This window comes from Suncus etruscus, chromosome 3 (genome assembly GCF_024139225.1).
Source record: "Suncus etruscus isolate mSunEtr1 chromosome 3, mSunEtr1.pri.cur, whole genome shotgun sequence".
NCBI classification, from domain to species: Eukaryota; Metazoa; Chordata; class Mammalia; order Eulipotyphla; family Soricidae; genus Suncus; species Suncus etruscus.
The window spans coordinates 116,751,707-116,771,109 of record NC_064850.1 but is presented as its reverse complement, the minus strand read 5'-3'; positions in this window follow the sequence as shown (position 1 = coordinate 116,771,109).

Genomic DNA, 19,403 nt, shown 5'->3' with positions numbered 1-19,403 from the left:
AAACACTGTCAGGAGTGATCTCTGAGCACAGAGTCAGGAGTAAGCCCTGAGCACTGCTGGATGTGGGACATAAGTTTGGATTTATCAAAATAAAGCATAAGCTACAGAGAAAGCATCATACTTTTAAAGTGTCATAGGCCATATGAAAATCATCGGGGCCAGCGAGGTGGCGCTAGAGGTAAGGTGTCTGCTTTGCAAGCGCTAGCCAAGGAATGAACCACGGTTCGATCTCCCGGCGTCCCATATGGTCCCCCCAAGCCAGGGGCGATTTATGAGCGCGTAGCCAGGAGTAACCCCTGAGCATCAAATGGATGTGCCCCCCCCCAAAAAATGGGGAGGAGGGAGATCTGGGAAATTAGTGGTGGGAATGTTGCACTGGTGAAGGGGGGTGTTCTTTACATGATTACATACTGTAATCATACAACTATAATCATATTTGTAATCACAGTGTTTAAATAAATATAATTATTTAAAAAAGAAAGAAAATCATCTATTTGCTGGGGCTGGAACAATAGCACAGCAGGTAGGGCATTTGCTGTGCAGGCAACTTATCCAAGTTCGATTCCCAGCATCCAATATGGTTCCCTGTACCTGTCAGGAGCAATTTCTGAGTGCAGATCCAGAAGTAACCCCTGAGCTCTGATTGTGTGACACCCCAAAAAAAGAAAAGAAAATTGTCCATTTGCATTTTTTTGCTACACCCGTTTGATGCTCAGGGGTTACTCCTGGCTAAGTGCTAAAAATTGCCCCTGGCTTGGGAGGACCATATACAATGCCAGGGAATCAAACTGCGGTCCTTCCTTGGCTAGCGCTTGCAAATCAGACACCTTACCTCTAGTTCCACCTCACCAGCCCCCCATTTGCATTTTGACCTATAATTTTTGACCCTTAAAATGGAGGGTTAAGTTAAATGATTCTTGAGCATGATGTAGTGTTAAAATTCTATTACCATACAATTATATCAGGAGGAATTTTCCCAGACAGCTAAGAAATAAATAACAAGCAAATTTAAATAGCTCATCCATAGAAATATCCTAAAATGCTTCCAGTTTTTTCTATGATATCTTTTTGAAAAAATTTTATTTAAAGAAAATGCATCACATAGTTGACATATCTTATCATAATGCATTTGTTTCAAGATAAGGAAAAAGGGGGCGGGGGACATTAAAAAATGAAAAAAAAAGATAAGGGAAAAACAAAGTCATTAAAAAATAGAAAGAAAAACTAAAGAAATAAAATGGAAGAGAAAAAGAAAGAAGAAAATTTCAGTAGCAAGTATATTTGTGAAAATTATTGTATCTCCAATAAAGTCATTAATACAATAGCAGAATGTTTAGTAAGCTCTATTTTTTAAAGATAAGAGATTAAAAAATGTGTGTGGCAATTGTTTGTTTGCATAGGCACAGCAAAATATGGGAAAATAGAAAGGAAAAACCTTTGGCCTAAAAACAGGAAGACCTTACCCATGAAGTATTCTGGCATAAGACCAACTATAGGTTCCAGGAATACTAGGTTGTCTAACCCTAATGTTTTTCTCTGTGGTCCTAGTAAAAGCTCTTCACAAAGTTGTCACTGTCAGATTTCTGTAGAGATCCTGGTTTCTGTACAAATTCTATGTCAAAGTCAAGGTGACGCAGAGCATCTTCTGGTTTCTTATTACCATTAGGTGGCAATGCAGAGAACCCTGCCCCGGTAGCAGGTTGTTGCTCTGTCCAAGCCATCAAGGTGTCATATAAACTCACTCTGGAGTAAGTCGATGTCAGGTCAGTAGGAGGGATCTCCCTGATAGAAGTTCAATTCCTAGTGCTGGTGTGAAAAACCATGCTGTTTCCATAGATGGGATCCAAGGTTCAGGGATGAAAGATCAATGTCCAATCTTCTGAAGCCTAAGCAAAGTTATTATGACAAGTGTTCAGGGTGTAAGGCCCCACTGCAATATAAAAGTTATGTGTTCCTTGCTCTATTAGATAAGAACTTGTTTGAAGGGCCGGCGAGGTGGCGCTAGAGGTATGGTGTCTGCCTTGCAAGCACTAGCCAAGGAAGGACCACGGTTCGATCCCCCGGCATCCCATATGGTCCCCACAAGCCAGGGGCAATTTCTGAGCTCTTAGCCAGGAGTAACCCCTGAGCATCAAACGGGTATGCCTAAAAAAACAAAACAAAAAAAAAAGATTTCCCTATTTTATTATTTTAATAATAATTTTTATTTTGACCAAAGTGGATTACATATCTTTCACAGTAATATTTTAGGTGCATACTGACATTGAATCAGGGGAATTCCCACCACCAAAGTTGTCCTCCCTCCATCCCCTTTCCCAGCTTGCATCCCATATCCCTCTCCAAGATTTACCCATTTTAATGTGTCTATGCAAAAAGGAACAATGCCACATGGTACTACTGGTGTATATGGGGGTAAAAATAACAAACTAAACAATCCTGATAAACTGGTTCTAACAAGATCTCAGAACACTAGAGAAACTTATCTACTATAATTTCCTACTAGACAGTTTTTAAAAATGGGGGAAATTGTTGCTACATAAGAAGACAGACAATAAGAGTTATGCCTATTAAGGCAATACATCTAAAGAAATAATCAAAGGAGATATGCATGTCCCCTTTAAGTCTTTTGAAATAGTCTGGAAGGGGGATAAAATCTGGAGCACAGCTTCAGCCTGTGATTTGGTCTTTTGGAGTCTAAAAAGTAGCTCCCATGGACCGGCAAGGTGGTATTAGAGGTAAGGTGTCTGCCTTGCTGGCGCTAGCCAAGGAAGGACTGCAGTCCCATATGGTCCCCACAAGCCAGGGGCAATTTCTGAGTGCTTAGCCAGGAGTAACCCCTGAGCATCAAACGGGTGTGGCCCAAAAAAACAAAAAGAAAAAAAAAATAGCTCCCAGCAGTCACATCAGGAAATGTCTTCAAGCTGGGGGCATCTCAGAAATCAAGTCCATAGTGAAGAGAGTTGGGAAAAAGAGGAGCTGCCAAGAGCAAATCATTGGCAACTTCTTCTCAGGCTGAGAATTTATCTTTTCACTTTGGGAGCTGCTTGGAGGCTAGCTGGGGTGGGTGAAATGTTCTTCTTCCTGAGGAGTTAAGAACTGACAGTAAAAAAGGTTAAATAGGGAAATAACAGATGGGGGTGAGAGAGTGAAGGGCTAGAAAAGAACTTGTAAAGTGGTAAGCGATGGGGGGGGTTATATAGAACAGGGGGAAGGACAATATACAACATAGACATTATGCATATTATAGATGGACATTAGACAGACATTGAGGTGGCCAACACATACATTCATGCGCACACATGGACAGACACTGAGGATCAATCCATGGGTTACTGTTGCAAAGCTGATCCAGGTGGTATGGTACAGAATGCTTAAAAAATATAAAGCAGTCAAGTCAAATGGAAAGGTTTTTCATTTTCTAGGACAATCATGATTGGTTCATGGGTTAGATGTGTATAGAGCACTCTAAAAAGCAATCATAATTTTCAAGTCTAGAAAACCATGTGATATGGTAATGAGCACTATAAGAGGAGTCTAAACCATGAAATACCATCTAGTGGATCTTGAGCATCCAGGTTCCTTTCCTAAAAGCAATCTAAAATTATGAGCATTATGATATAAGGTAAACTACCTACAATTGAAAGATTAGAACATATTCAATGAATAAACTCTGTAGCAGAAGTTCATGGCATCTAGTTGCATATGCCATTGATATCTGTGGTCATAAACAGTAGATTATATTATTAGCAAGCATAATCAAGTAGAGAATAAATAGATTAGAATTTTTGTCATGAGTTATCATAGTGAGTACGGTCTTCTGAGTGTCATATAGTAGTACAGTATTGCAATGTGGAACTGGGGTGACCAACCTATATCTCCAAGTATCACTGTGGACAAAAAGATCAAGTAGTTATTATAGACACAGTAAAATTAAGATATTAAAACTTCTTAAAGAAAGTACTATAGTGGGAGTCCATAGCTTCCAAATGCATTCTGCACCTGTTCCCATGGATAAAAGCACTAGGACATTATAATAGTCATCTATAAAGAGCAGTTGATTGGACACCTGTTCAATCTAAACAGCTGTATTTGTTCTTGATGGGAGAGTTTAATCCATTGACATTTAAAGAAACTATTTGTTGTATAAAAGCAGCCCTTGGATGGGGCTGGATGGTGATGAGATGAATGGAGGGGCCTTTCTCCTCCAGCCCAGGCCACGTGTCTGCAACACCCTCCAGCCGGCAAGTCTACAGGTTCAGGATAGCAGCGAGGAAATCATCCACAGACAGGTTTCAGGAGAGATCAGCTTTATTCAAGGCCCTAGCCAACATGTGTGGCCTATCATAACCTTTCAAGCCAGATTCATTATTGGCCTTGCATTCTACCTCTTTCAGACATCTCCTCCTGCTGCTTTTTCCTTGCTCAATCTCTCATCTCCATCCTCCAAAATCCTCTAATCTCTGCCTCTGAGGCAAAACTTTTTGTTACCCACCAAAGATCCCTCCCAGAAATGGGCAGGTCTTATTAGCAGGTAAGGTTACAGGAAGAATGGGGGATGGGCTAACAACTATTGACAGAAAGGGCTGTTGTACCATTATATTGTGTAGGGTTGTTGTTGTTGTTATAATTGGGGATTTGGTTTATGTAATTGCTCTTTGAGTACTTCACTTAAGGTCAGTTTGGTTAGTCAAATATTTTAAGTTCTTTTTTGACTGAGAATGTTTTTAACCCTCTCTCCCACGTAAATGAGAGCTTTGTTAGGTAGTGGACTCTAGGTTGAAAATTTCTTTCATTCAGTAGTTTGAATATGTCATTCCACTCTTTTCTTGCCTGGATTGTTTCAAATAGAAGATCTGCTTTGATTCTTATGTTGTTTCCTTTATACTTGAGCAATTTTTCTCTCTTACTGCTTTAAAGAGTCGATCTCTCTTTGTTTTTTGCCATTTGGATTACCAAATATCTTGGTGGTGTTCCGTTAGGGTCTGTTTTGTTTGCCACTCTTCTTGCCTCCTAAATTTGTAGAGAAACCTCTTTCCCAAGGGTGGGGAAGTTCTCTGCTATTATCTCCCTGACTACTTGTTCTTCCTTTTTCCCATTTTCTTCCCCTCTGGAATTCCTATAATTAAAATATTATTTCTCTTGTCTTTGTTCATTAAGCACCTTACATTTTATTCCAGGGTTTTGTCTCTAAATTCTTTTTTGACTCTTTATCACTTCTTGCTTGGAATTTGTCTTCAAGTATGTCTATGCGATTCTCCACCTGTGTAATCTACTATGATGGCTTGCTAACATGTTTTTTAGTTCCTTCAGTTCCATTTAAATGGATTCTCTCATCTTCTGAAAGAGTTATTCTTTGAGTTGGTTGAATTATTCATCTATAGATTTCTTAATTTTACAGTCTAGTGACTCCTTGATTTCCATTGCTAAACCATTAAGTGTTGATTTTAGGTCCTCATCTATAAGGTTTATATGTTTGGATGACTTGTAGATTTGCCAAGATTTTTCTCATATCCCCCACAGTAGATGTCTTCCTTAGCTTCCCCATTGATCTTTGCATTTACTAGTTTGGAGTGCTGGAGTATCAGGATGTCAAGAAAGTGATCTACTGAATTGTTTGTATAAAATGTGACTCAAGGTTTATCTTCTTAGAGGTTATTTTTCTAAACTAGCAAGGTTGTATAAGTGTGATAAAAAATATTGTGTACTAGTTTATTGATTTGGTCAGCTGGTTTTTAAGCTGTATATTTTCTAATAGAAAGAAGTGCTATATCAAATCTGCAAGAAAGTCTATGATATAAATTGAAATGACTTCACACTGATGCTCTAGTGTCCACGTGGTTTGAGAAAAGGAGGACTCCTGGGATAGACTGGGGTTTCAAACACAGGCCTAGCTGTCCCCAGTGAACAAAGAATCAGCAATGGTGCTGGGACGTGGAAGGAGGATGGGAAAAGACCCAGGCCTGTTTGTATTTGGGGGAAGGGATTAAGATGTGAAATTCCCTATTCCCTCCCCGACACAAACCTGGCTGGCTCCAAAGGGTAGATGAACAGTGATGACACTGGAACCCAGAAGGAAGCTAAAGGAAGGCTGGGAAAGGGGCCCTGTTAGAGCTTGGTGGAGGGGACTAGGATAGAAGTCTCTCTGTTCCTACAGGCCTGACTCACTTGTGTAGAAAAATCTCAGAGACACTTACTTAGCTGTTAAGAAAAGATGCTCTAAAGCCTATTTATTGTTTGACTCAAGCTCAAAGTCAAGGAATCAAGGTGGTCAAATACAGCCAAGTAGACATAATGGCAGAGAACCATTGAGAAGAGACTGGAAAGGAATCTGTTATTTCTTCCCACTCTAGTTTGATTCAAGTTTCAGAAAAATTCCAGTGTAGTTTTTAACATCTAATAATGAGATAGTCAGGAATACACAGAATCAGGCATTCCTTGTGCCTTTCATATACTTCTTGGATGGCAAAAGGCCCTCAGTATCCAGTGACCTGAGGTACGTACTCATGACTGTGTACTACAAAGCACCTCAATGGCAATTCACTGAAGTTGCTTCCTCTACCTCTTGGGATTGATAGGAGTCTATAGGCTCAACCTGTAAAGTTATAATTTGCCACCAGACATTGTGAATTAGAACTGAAGACATTTCATCAATACCTGTCCATCCACACCCAGCAGAGAAAGCAGCACAGTGCCAAGCAAAGGATTTAATTTAATGAGCTGGTCATGATTCTGTCACGGGCCATGTTTTTTCTTGCTTCCCTTCTTTCACCACTTCCCGAGCTGAATCTAACCAAATACATGAAGTTTATTAGACTTGCTCTGTAGTGTGGAAACCCTCATAGACTACCTACTCCTGTGGAAACTTCTAGAGATCAGGATCATCAAGACAGCCTCTGTTTGTCTGTTCAATAGAGATTAAACTATGTTGCTTTTAAAGCTAATATTTCATAATTTTTATCTCATTTTCCTCTTCTGGCAACTAGTCAATTGAAGAACCTTGAGTCATTTCCAATTTTTACCTCAAGTAAATTTGATTCCCTCTCCTCTCCGCTTCTCTCCTCTCCTTTCTTCTCCTTTCCTCTCCTCTCCTATCCCTCCTTTTCCTCCCCTCCCTTCCCCCCCCTTCCCCTCCCCTCCTCTCTTCTCTTCTCAATAAAAATCTCTATGGTAAAAAAAGCTGAAAGAACAAATTTTCCTTATATCCTTTAGGGGACTATTTAAAGAATGAAACCAAGAATGCTTTCTATGTAAAGAAGCAGTCAGAGAAAAGAAGATAAAAGTTATGATGTGGAATGCAATTTTTTCTAGTAAAAATCATGCCACCTATAAAGACATCTTCCCTGCATGCCTATCTACTAGTTATTTCTTCAGGTCAGTACAGGGTTCTGTACTATAAACACACTTACAAAAGCGGCAACCCAGTAAATTAATTGTTTTTATTGTACAAATGTTTTCTCCTTTTTAAAGTTAATATGAAAGAAACTGAAAATTAAAAATAATTCATACATACTCTCTAGGGGAAAATGTATAAAAATAAAACTAAACTAGGATTTTGGCTCAGTGGTAGAGCAACTGCCTTGCATGTGTCAGTCTTGAGTTTAATTTCCTCTCCTGCATGGTTTCCAGAACACCAAACCCATAGTAGCTCCTGAAAACAAGTGCAAGGTGCAGATATTACACACACACACACACACACACACACACACACACACAAACACACAAACACACAAAGAGCCTGAAATGAACTACAGTGTAAAGGACAGATATTCATAGGCTTCCCTAAGAACAAGAACATCAAGGACAAGTAATAATTTCTGAGTCAGGTCAAGGAGAGACAGTCTACAGAAAATTTGGTTTGACACAAGGAGAAACAGTTCACAGAAAATAGAAGGACATGATGGGAGAAATGGGGAGACTGGATCCAAATGAACTTAACTTTCAATCTGAAAAAGACAAAAAAGAAGTGTCACTAAGTCAGACAATAGCTATGAACACCTTGGTAATATGACTGACTCCCAGGCTAAAGTCAGATCCAACTTTTCTCTTTCCAGGTTCCTCCAACACTTTTTTCAGTGATTCCTGGAACTTTTAAACACTTATCCAAATGCAACACATGCCCAGTTGGAAGGTAAATCTACCACAAAAAAACGCCCACTTTCACACTTGGGCCTATCTCACCTCAGTTAGTTTATTCAAGATTCTAGCCTTTTGGGTTTCTGAGCTCAAATTCTCATTTCAACTTCACCTCCTAGAAATACCAAATTGTCTACTAAAGAATTGGCAATGCGTAAAAGAAATATTTCGTAACTGGTATTTTTATTCTGGTTAGAAAAATTCATCAGTTGTTTAAATTCACTGCTATAGTTCTTAACCCATTTTAGACAAGCAGTTGGAATTTAAATTGTTTTATTTAGCTTTTCTCTGAAATACCTGCAAGTGATTTTAAAAAATATATTCTCAGTTGGATTCATGGCTAGTTAACAGTTCTTTGCAAAATCCATCTGTAAGGATTCAATGTAAAACACATTTTTAGTTCCCAGTTTGCTTGTAATCCTAAATTATTTGGTATCCATGATTATGATAATTTTGAACTAATTCTCATAAAAATAAACACAAGGGTGCAAAAGTTCATAACCATTGCTTATTGCCACACATATCCGCCTCCATAAATGGACACAGAACATATGGAACAAAGTTCTCTAAACAAACCACTCCAAGTGTGTGCATCAAAAGAAAAAGGTGTCTATTCTTATCATTGTGACTTCAGAATCTCCTTTCATATTCTGCTGAAATGTTTTTTGAGATGGATGATACTTAACTACCCACAGCAAGAAGTACTTCTTGCCAAAGAAGAAGCCCTGTCCACTTCATTCCCCTCAGGGTTCCCTTCTGAGACCTGAATAGACACTGGAAGATGAAGTAAAGTCAGCTATCAGAGGAAGACTGAGAAGTTGTAAAGTCTTTGTTTATTTACCTAAGATGCTTTGCTATTTTATTGGAATCTTATTATATGTATGTATGTGTGTATATGTATATGTGTGCATATATAGGCACAGGGGTATTAGGTTTTACACATAAACTATTTTAGCACCATACTGCCCCAAGGTGTTTGTTCCTCTCCACCATCATCACAGTGCCTTGCCTGCCTTTCCACCAGGGTAAGCTTCCTACTAAACTTATCAAGTCTTGATTGATCCCCTGATGGCCAGTTCCAGTTCCAGATTCCTCAGAGTTCCAACACAACAATCTTGGAATGACTTCTGGTCGATTTCTTCTTCTGGTGACTAATGAAATGAAGTGATCCACAGTGAAACATAGGAACCAAATGAAAGGACTCACACAGAAAAACTAAATCTACATGGAAACCCAGGATGCACACAGAAACACAGAACCTGCAAGGAAACACAGGAACCACATTGAAAAACAGGACCCACACAGAAACCCAGGACTCACATGGAAACACAAAACCACATGGAAGCACAGGACCCACACAGAAACATAAGGTGCACACAGAAACATAGAATGCACACAGAAACATTGGACCCACATGGAAACACAGGACCTGCATGGAAAAACAGGACCCACATGGAAACACAGGACTACATGTAAGCACAGGACCCACAGTGAATTTCGTTCACATGCTTTACATTGAAAATTAAAGAATAGACGCCATTTTCAGGGAGGGACTACAGAGCATGAAAACCGGCATAACTGTGCAAAAGCCGGCTCCCTGTGTGTGACAACAGGTGGGGAAAATCCACGAAAGTACACCGGCCCAGTGGGGCCCAACTGTGAAAAACTGTGAGTGTGACCTGTATATGTCTGTCTACTGTCCTCTTGCGTGAAACTCTTGAGAGTGGGGCAAAAAGAGGCTCCAGAAAACTCGCTCGCCCAGACGCCATTTTCAGGGAGGGACTACAGAGCATGAAAACCGGCATAACTTTGCAAAAGCCGGCTCCCTGTGTGTGACAACAGGCGGAAAAAATCCATGAAAGTACACCGGCCCAGTGGGGCCCAACTGTGAAAAACTGTGAGTTTGACCTGTATATGTCTGTCTACTGTCCTCTTGCGTGAAACTCTTGCGAGTGGGGCAAAAAGAAGCTCCAGAAAACTCGCTCGCCCAGACGCCATTTTCAGGGAGGGACTACAGAGCATGAAAACCGGCATAACTTTGCAAAAGCCAGCTCCCTGTGTGTGACACCAGGCGGGGAAAATCCACGAAAGTACACCGGCCCAGTGGGGCCCAACTGTGAAAAACTGTGAGTTTGACCTGTATATGTCTGTCTACTGTCCTCTTGCGTGAAACTCTTGAGAGTGGGGCAAAAAGAGGCTCCAGCAAAGCACGGCCGCGTACTCTTTCTAAGGAAAGAACACCATTGCAACAAGAAGGAAAAATTACACTAAGAACGGTGCTATATCACAGAAGCAAACATTTCTCTCCGGACTGTCTTCTCTGTTGCATGCTCAGGCCTAAGATTTGACCCAGTGTGAGGCTTCATCTAAGGAGGACTACCCTTCCTTAGAGGCAAGTCAGCCCATCCAGAAAGGGAGGAGCCAGAGGAGTGTGCTGCCTGCATCATATAGACAATGAATACCACCACAACACGTAGAAAAACCCACAATACAAGTGTGACAATGGGGAAACAACGCAGGCCAGCATCAGACATAGAGAATGAAGATGACAATTCTGAGGACCAGATAATGACCAACCAACTAATCAACCTCTCAGATAAGGACTTTAGACTAGCAATATGGAAGATGCTCAAAGACCTCCAAGAAACCATGGATCGAGTTGAACAGAACACTAATAAGAACCAAGAAAATATGAAGACAGAAATCACAAAACTCCAAACTGAAATAACATGTCAACTAACAGGACTGAAAAAGTCAGTAAACGAAGTGAATGACAAAATGGATAAGCTCTGGGACAGGGTATCAGAAGCTGAGAATAGACTTGGTGCTGTGGAAGATGAGATACATAACAATTCCATACAGCAGGAGAGATTAGACAAAAACTTAAAGTAAATGAGCAGACAATGGAAAAATTAGTCAAAGAATGGGAACAGATGAAAATAGAAGTCTATGATAAGATCAACAGAAACAACTTAAGAATCATTGGAGTCCAAGAGACCCAGGAAGAAAACTTCCAGGAAGAATCAACGGTCAAGAACATCATTAAAGAGAAACTTCCTTAAATTAAACATCATTAAAGAGAGCTAAAGAATATATGTGATCAAATCCTTCCTTAAATTAAACATCATTAAAGAGAGCTAAAGAATATATGTGATCAAATCCTGCATGCCCGAAGAGTACCAACCAAAAGAGATCCCAGGAAAACCACCCCAAGACACATCCTAGTCACAATGACAAATCCCACAGATAGAGACAGAATTCTGAAAACAGCAAGATCAAAAGGGGAAATCACGTTCAAGCAAGCTTCCCTGAGATTTACAGCAGACCTGTCACCAGAAACACTCAATGCCAGAAAGCAGTGGTGGGATATTGTGACAAGACTGAATGAAATGAATGCTTCACACAGAATACTATACCCAGCAAAACTCACTTTCCGGTTTGACGGAAGAATACATGGTTTCACAGACAAAAAACAGCTCAGACACTTCACAGACACAAAACCAGTCTTAAGAGAAAAACTGAAAGACCTAATCTAAGACAAGACTACCCAAAAGACACACCAAATTTTGAAATAAAGATGGCGTTAAATCCCAGGACAATTCTTTCTCTCAATGTCAATGAACTAAATGCACCAGTTAAGAGACACAGAGTGGCTAAATGGATCAAAAAACTCAATCCAACCTTCTGCTGCCTACAAGAAACACACCTGAATAGTCAGAACAAACATAGACTCAAAATAAAAGGCTGGAGAAAAATTATCCAAGCAAACAACACCCATAAAAATGCTGGAGTGGCCATACTAATATCAGATAATGCAAACTTTATACTCAGGAAGGTTGTAAGGGACAAAGATGGACATTTTATATTAATCAAGGGGTATGTAGAGCAGGAAGAATTCACTCTCCTAAACATATATGCACCGAATGAGGGGCCAGCAAAATATTTAATACAACGGTTGACAAATCTGAAAAATAATATCAACAACAACACAATAATTGTGGGGGACCTTAACACGGCTTTGTCAACACTGGATAGGTCAACCAGACTGAAACCCAACAAGAATATACTAGACCTGAGGAGAGAAATGGAAGAAAGAGGCCTAGTGGATATATATAGGACACTCCATCCCCAGAAACCTGAATACACATTCTTCTCCAATGTACATGGGACATTCTTCAGGATAGACTACATGCTGGCACATAAAACATACCTCCATAAGATCAAGAGGATAGAAATTTTGCAGACTACCTTCGCTGACCACAAGGCTCTGAAATTATTTGTGAACTCCAAAGGGACTCAGAAGAAACACTTTAATACCTGGAAGTTAAACAGCCTCATGCTCAATAACCAGTGGGTCCGAGATGAAATCAAGGAGGAAATCAAAAGGTTCCTGGAAACAAATGACAATAAAGACACAAACTATCAGAACTTATGGGACACAGCAAAAGCAGTACTGAGAGGAAAATTTATAGCTTTGCAAGCACACATCAGGAAGGAAGAAGGAGCTTACCTGAGTAGCTTAATGACACAGCTAATAGAACTAGAAAATGCTCAAAAAAGGACCCAAGAATAGGAAGACAGAAGGAAATAACAAAGCTGAGAGCAGAAATCAACGAAGTGGAAACTCAAAAAACAATCCGAAAGATCAACAAAAGCAGAAGTTGGTTCTTTGAAAAAATAAACAAGATTGATAGACCACTGGCAAACCTAACAAAGAAAGAGAGAGAGAGAGAAACTTGATAACTCGTATCAGGAATGAAAAAGGAGAGATCACTACTGATATGACAGAGATTCAAAGGGTAATCAGAAACTACTTTGAAAAACTCTACGCCACTAAAAATGAGAACCTGGAAGAAATGGATAAATTCTTGGACTCTTATAATCTTCCACGGTTGAAGGAAGAGGATGTAGCATATCTAAACAACCCCATCACCATTGATGAAATTAAAACAGTAATCAAATATCTGCCGAAAAACAAAAGCCCAGGTCCAGATGGATTCACTAATGAATTCTATCAAACTTTTCAAGAGGAACTACTGCCAATCTTGGCAAGACTCTTTCATGAAATTGAACAAACAGAAACACTCCCAAACAGCTTTTATGAAGCCAACATCACCTTGATACCTAAACCAGACAGAGACGCTACCAAAAAAGAAAATTACAGACCAATATCACTGATGAATGCAGATGCAAAGATCCTCAACAAAATCCTGGCAAATAGGATTCAATGCCTCGTTAAGAAGATCATCCACTACGATCAAGTAGGTTTCATCCCAGGAATGCAAGGCTGGTTTAACATCCGTAAATCTATCAACATAATACACAACATCAATAACAAGAAAAATAAAAACCACATGGTCATATCAATAGATGCAGAGAAAGCATTTGATAAGGTCCAACACCCATTCTTGATCAAAACTCTCAGCAAGATGGGAATGGAGGGAACCTTTCTCAATGTAGTGAAGGCCATCTACCACAAGCCAGTGGCAAATATTATCCTCAATGGAGAAAAACTGAAAGCCTTCCCTCTGAATTCTGGCACAAGACAAGGCTGTCCTCTCTCACCACTCCTATTCAACATAGCACTGGAAGTACTTGCTATAGCGATTAGGCAAGAAAAGGATATCAAGGGAATCCAGATAGGAAAGGAAGAAGTCAAGCTCTCACTGTTTGCAGATGACATGATACTCTACTTAGAAAACCCTAAAGACTCTACCAAAAAGCTTCTAGAAACAATAAACTCATATAGCAAGGTGGCAGGCTACAAAATTAACACACAAAAATCAATGGCCTTTCTATACACCAATAGTAAAAAGGATGAAATGGACATTAAGAAAACAACCCCATTCACAATAGTGCCACACAAACTCAAATATCTTGGAATCAACTTGACTAAATATGTGAAGGACCTATACAAGGAAAACTATAAAACTCTGCTCCAAGAAATAAGAGAGGACACACGGAAATGGAAACACATACCCTGCTCATGGATCGGCAGGATTAACATCATCAAAATGGCAATACTCCCCAAGGCATTAATTATACAGATTTAATGCCATCCCTCTAAAGATACCCATGACATTCTTCAAAGAAGTGGATCAGACACTTTTGAAATTCATTTGGAACAATAAACACCCTCGAATAGCTAAAGCAATCATTGGCAAAAAGAATATGGGAGGAATTACTTTCCCCAACTTTAAACTGTACTACAAAGCAATAGTTATCAAAACAGCATGGTATTGGAATAAGGACAGGTCCTCAGATCAGTGGAATAGGCTTGAATACTCAGAAAATGTTCCCCAGACATACAAACACCTAATTTTTGATAAAGGAGCAGGAAATCCTAAATGGAGCAGGGAAAGCCTCTTCAACAAGTGGTGTTGGCACAATTGGATAGCCACTTGCAAAAAATAGAACTTAGACCCCCAGCTAACATCATGTACGAAGGTAAAATCCAAATGGATTAAAGACCTCGATATCAGCCCCAAAACCATAAGATATATAGAACAGCACATAGGCAAAACACTCCAGGACATTACAGGCATCTTCAAGGAGGAAACTGCACTCTCCAAGCAAGTGAAAGCAGAGATTAACAGATGGGAATATATTAAGCTGAGAAGCTTCTGCACCTCAAAGGAAATAGTGCCCAGGATACAAGAGCCCCCCACTGAGTGGGAGAAACTATTCACCCAATACCCATCAGATAAGGGGCTAATCTCCAAAATATACAAGGCACTGACAGAACTTTACAAGAAAAAAACATCTAACCCCATCAAAAAATGGGGAGAAGAAATGAACAGACACTTTGACAAAGAAGAAATACACATGGCCAAAAGACACATGAAAAAATGTTCCACATCACTAATCATCAGGGAGATGCAAATCAAAACAACGATGAGATAACAGCTCACACCCCAGAGAATGGCACACATCACAAAGAATGAGAATAAACAGTGTTGGCGGGGATGTGGAGAGAAAGGAACTCTTATCCACTGCTGGTGGGAATGCCGTCTAGTTCAATCTTTATGGAAAGCGATATGGAGATTCCTCCAAAAACTGGAAATCGAGCTCCCATATGATCCAGCTATACCACTCCTAGGAATATACCCTAGGAACACAAAAATACAATACAAAAACCCCTTCCTTACACCTATATTCATTGCAGCACTATTTACCATAGCAAGACTCTGGAAACAACCCAGATGCCCTTCAACAGACGAATGGCTAAAGAAACTGTGGTACATATACACAATGGAATATTATGCAGCTGTCAGGAGAGATGAAGTCATGAAATTTTCCTATACATGGATGTACACGGAATCTATTATGCTGAGTGAAATAAGTCAGAGAGAGAGAAAAAAACGCAGAATGGTCTCACTCATCTATGGGTTTTAAGAAAAATGAAAGACACCCTTGTAATAATAATTTTCAGACACAAAAGAGAAAAGAGCTGGAAGTTCCAGCTCACCTCAGGAAGCTCACCACAAAGAGTGATGAGTTTAGTTAGGGAAATAACTACATTTTGAACTGTCCTAATAACGAGAATGTATGAGGAAAATGGAGAGCCTGTCTAGAGTACAGGCGGGGGTCGGGTGTGGAGGAGGAGACTTGGGACATTGGTGATGGGAATGTTGCACTGGTGATGGGTGGTGTTCTTTACATGACTGAAACCCAAACACAATCATGTACGTAATTAAGGTGTTTAAATAAATTTAAAAAAAAAAAGAAAAAAAAAGAAAATTAAAGAATAAATTGAGAAAGCCAGTACTAAGGCGTCAGGAAACCAAAGCCATTTCCTCCCATGGTTTCACTTTTCCTGTCAATTTTGGCGGAGGCACTTGCCTTATCTACATGGCCAGGTTGTTTTTAGCTTGTTTTTAAATTAATTTTATTGGTAAAACCAAATAATAAAATTTCAGAATATTCATAAAAAGAAAGTTGTTTCTATTAAAATCAAATTGGGGGGGTATGCATGTACTTCCCAAGAATATGTATCATGTGGGAAAATGTGTTGCCAGGGAAGTTGGCAGCCAAGTACGCATGTTGCCTGCATCTCTGCCCTCTTGAGATGTGAATTCTCATATTTGAACACTGGGATGTGTTCTCTCTCTCTCTATTTCTCTCTTTCTTTCTCTCTCTCTCTTCTCTCTCCCCTCTCTCTGGAAAAGTCCTTGCTCTCTCTTTAGCCTCTCTCTCTTTCTCTCTCTCCTTTCTTCAGGACATTCAAATTAAACCTGTTTTTATTCCAAAACTTGAATTCATAATTTTTTCCCCAGCACCACAAAGATAATACAGCTTGTCATGTACTTAGTCATCCTGAGTTCAATCCTTGTTATCACATATGGTTCCTCAAGCACTGCCAGGAGGGATTCCTGAGAATGGAGCTAAAAATGGGCCCTGGGTACTGCTGGGTGTGGCCCAATTATTTTTTTGTTTGTTTGTTTTGTTTGTTTGTTTTTGGGCCACACCCGGCGTTGCTCAGGGGTTACTCCTGGCTGTCTGCTCAGAAATAGCTCCTGGCAGGCACGGGGGACCATATGGGACACCGGGAATCGAACCAACTACCTTTGGTCCTGGATCAGCTGCTTGCAAGGCAAACACCGCTGTGCTATCTCTCCGGGCCTGGCCCAATTCTTAATCCTCAAATAAAACTTTTTAAAAATATATTCAATTGGATTTTTTCAAGAGTGATAGAACTCTTGAAGTATTAGTTAAATATGAAAAATAGAATTCAGTCAATTCAATAGAATTCAGTGATATCATTTAGAAAGAAGAGAATGCTAAGAGTTAAACTCTTCTAATCAGGTAACTATGTTTACATTTAATCTGTACTCTTCATTTTTTAATTTAATTGAAACCATTGCAATTTACAAAGTCCTTCATAGTTGGGTTTCAGACATACAGTGAATCAGGGCCAATGCCACCACTAGTGTCCACTTCCCTCTACCACTGTTCTCCAGGTGCATCCCATACCACCCCCAAACACCCTAGCCTGTCATTGTAACAGGCCCATTTCAAATTTAAATAGTTAAAATTTAGGCTCTTAATTTCATTGTTGTGCCTTTGGCTTGGATATTTAGTTCTGTCTTTTTTTTTAACACCACCAATGCACCTGAGAAGACTTGGCCCCTGACAACATTCTAATGTCATTGTTAACCATTTATTTCTATGATGTGTTAGCCAATTTGACTCGTGAACACCCATATACATGTTTGTGTGTGTCAAAAATATTTCATATATCTCCTGAAATAGATTTATCACTGAGGGCTGATGCTTCCTGATGGTGAGCTAGGCCACACCCACATTCAGTGTCCATCACCAGATGACCAAATCCAGCCAGGCTGTCTTCTGCATCTAGATGAGGCCGTGGGTAGGAATGTTCTATGTCAATAATCATGAAATCTTGGAACAATTCATTTGTATTTAAAATCCTGCAAAACAGATTCTGAAAAAGGAGTAGTTTCTACTGTTCTTAGGAGAAATAGCAGGGAAGGGGGGGTGGGATCAAAGTGAGGAGTAGCCCCAGGGCTCAGACTTCGAGGAGTTCCACATCTGCTCCCAGCAAGCTCTGAGGAAACAGTAATGCTGTGAAGACGATCTGGAAAAAAGAGATGCATCATTTTCCACAGAACCTGACTGCAATTTAATTACTGATTTTAAACTACAAAGTGGCAAGCTATTTATGCAAGTGGAGCTATTTATTGGCCACTCCAGGGCATTTGTCCTTAAATTGGCCCCTTCTTGAATCTTTATAATGTTTTTGGACACCTGTGAAATTCTGAGGGCAAAGAAAAACATCTGCTGACACCCCAACTTGTGCCTCTGGGCCCTGTGAGCCAATGTTATGATTAACTTAAGAATAAGCATTCTTCACTTATTAATGATTCTAGTGTTATTATCACAGAAGACTTAGATCTGACCCCTTGGATGACAGTGATACTCTCAAAGGTGAAAGAGTCCATTAACTGACATCACACATACAAACACACACACACACACACACACACACACACACATATCCATTAAGATATGATGAGGGGCTGGAGTGATAGCACAGCAGGGAGGGCATTTATCTTGTATGCAGCTGACTGGAGTCCAATCTCTAGCATTCCATATGTTCCTCTGAGCCTGCCAGGAGTAATTCCTGAGCACAGAGCAAGTAGTAAACCCTGAGTACTGCCAGGTATAGCACAAAATAAAATAAAATAAAATAAAATAAAATAAAATAGAGAGAGATTTATGATGAATCCAACCAACGGCCTTGAAAGTCCATCAGCCTCAGGCCCAGAATTATCCAAATAAGGTCAAAATAGATTAAATACATATAAAAAACAAAATTCGAAAAGCAATTGGAAACAGGGGTGGAGGGAGGACAACACTGGTGGTGGGAATGCCCCTGATTCAATGTCACTATGTACCTAAAATATTACTGTGAAAGATTTGTAATCCACTTTGGTCAAAATAAACATTATTTAATTAATAAAAAAAAGCAATTGGAGATTTGTGGTGCTGTCTAAAGAAGACGGGGGAAAAGAGACCCCTGGCTCTTCACAAAGCTCAGTTTTAATCTAACCCTTTTCAAATGGTGGCAAACTAAGATGTGTACATGTGCACCTTCCTCTGGAGCAAATCCATCTTTTCTCCTTTCCTTCACTCTGGCCCTGACTCTTTCTATTCTGATTTCTTTCCCCTAGAAAACAATACATTTGCCCTGTAAAGAAATAAAAAACAAAGCAGGTTGACAAACTTTTTTTTTATTATTATTTTGTTATACGGTGTCTATCCTGCAACATCTCTTGAGGCCGGGAGTTATGATGGGGTAAAAGGGAATGCCTGCATTTGACTGAATCAAAGATAGAGACTCCCAGGACTATACAGTCCTTTAATAAGTCTCTAGTGAATCTGTTCTTTCAAGAATTCAGCCTTCCCATCCTCCTGCCTCCTGATAAACCAGTTTCCTCACCCAGTCCTGGTCTTTTTCTCCTATGTACATTTGAAAGAGGAATCCGCTAAATCTTCTGTTTCCTCAGAGTAACACGAATCTTTCTAACACCCAAATAATATGAAGCTATTCTATATCGTGGCCAATCCTAGATGAAGTAACAAAGAAGACATATTTATATATATTTATTTAGACCGAAAGTTACTCAAAGTTACTTAAAGGTAAATGTTCAATGTAGTCATTTGGTGGCCACATCATTTAGTGAAATTAATTGATGTTTTCTGTTATATAAAAATGAGGCAATAATTATAGAATTATTACAGGGACT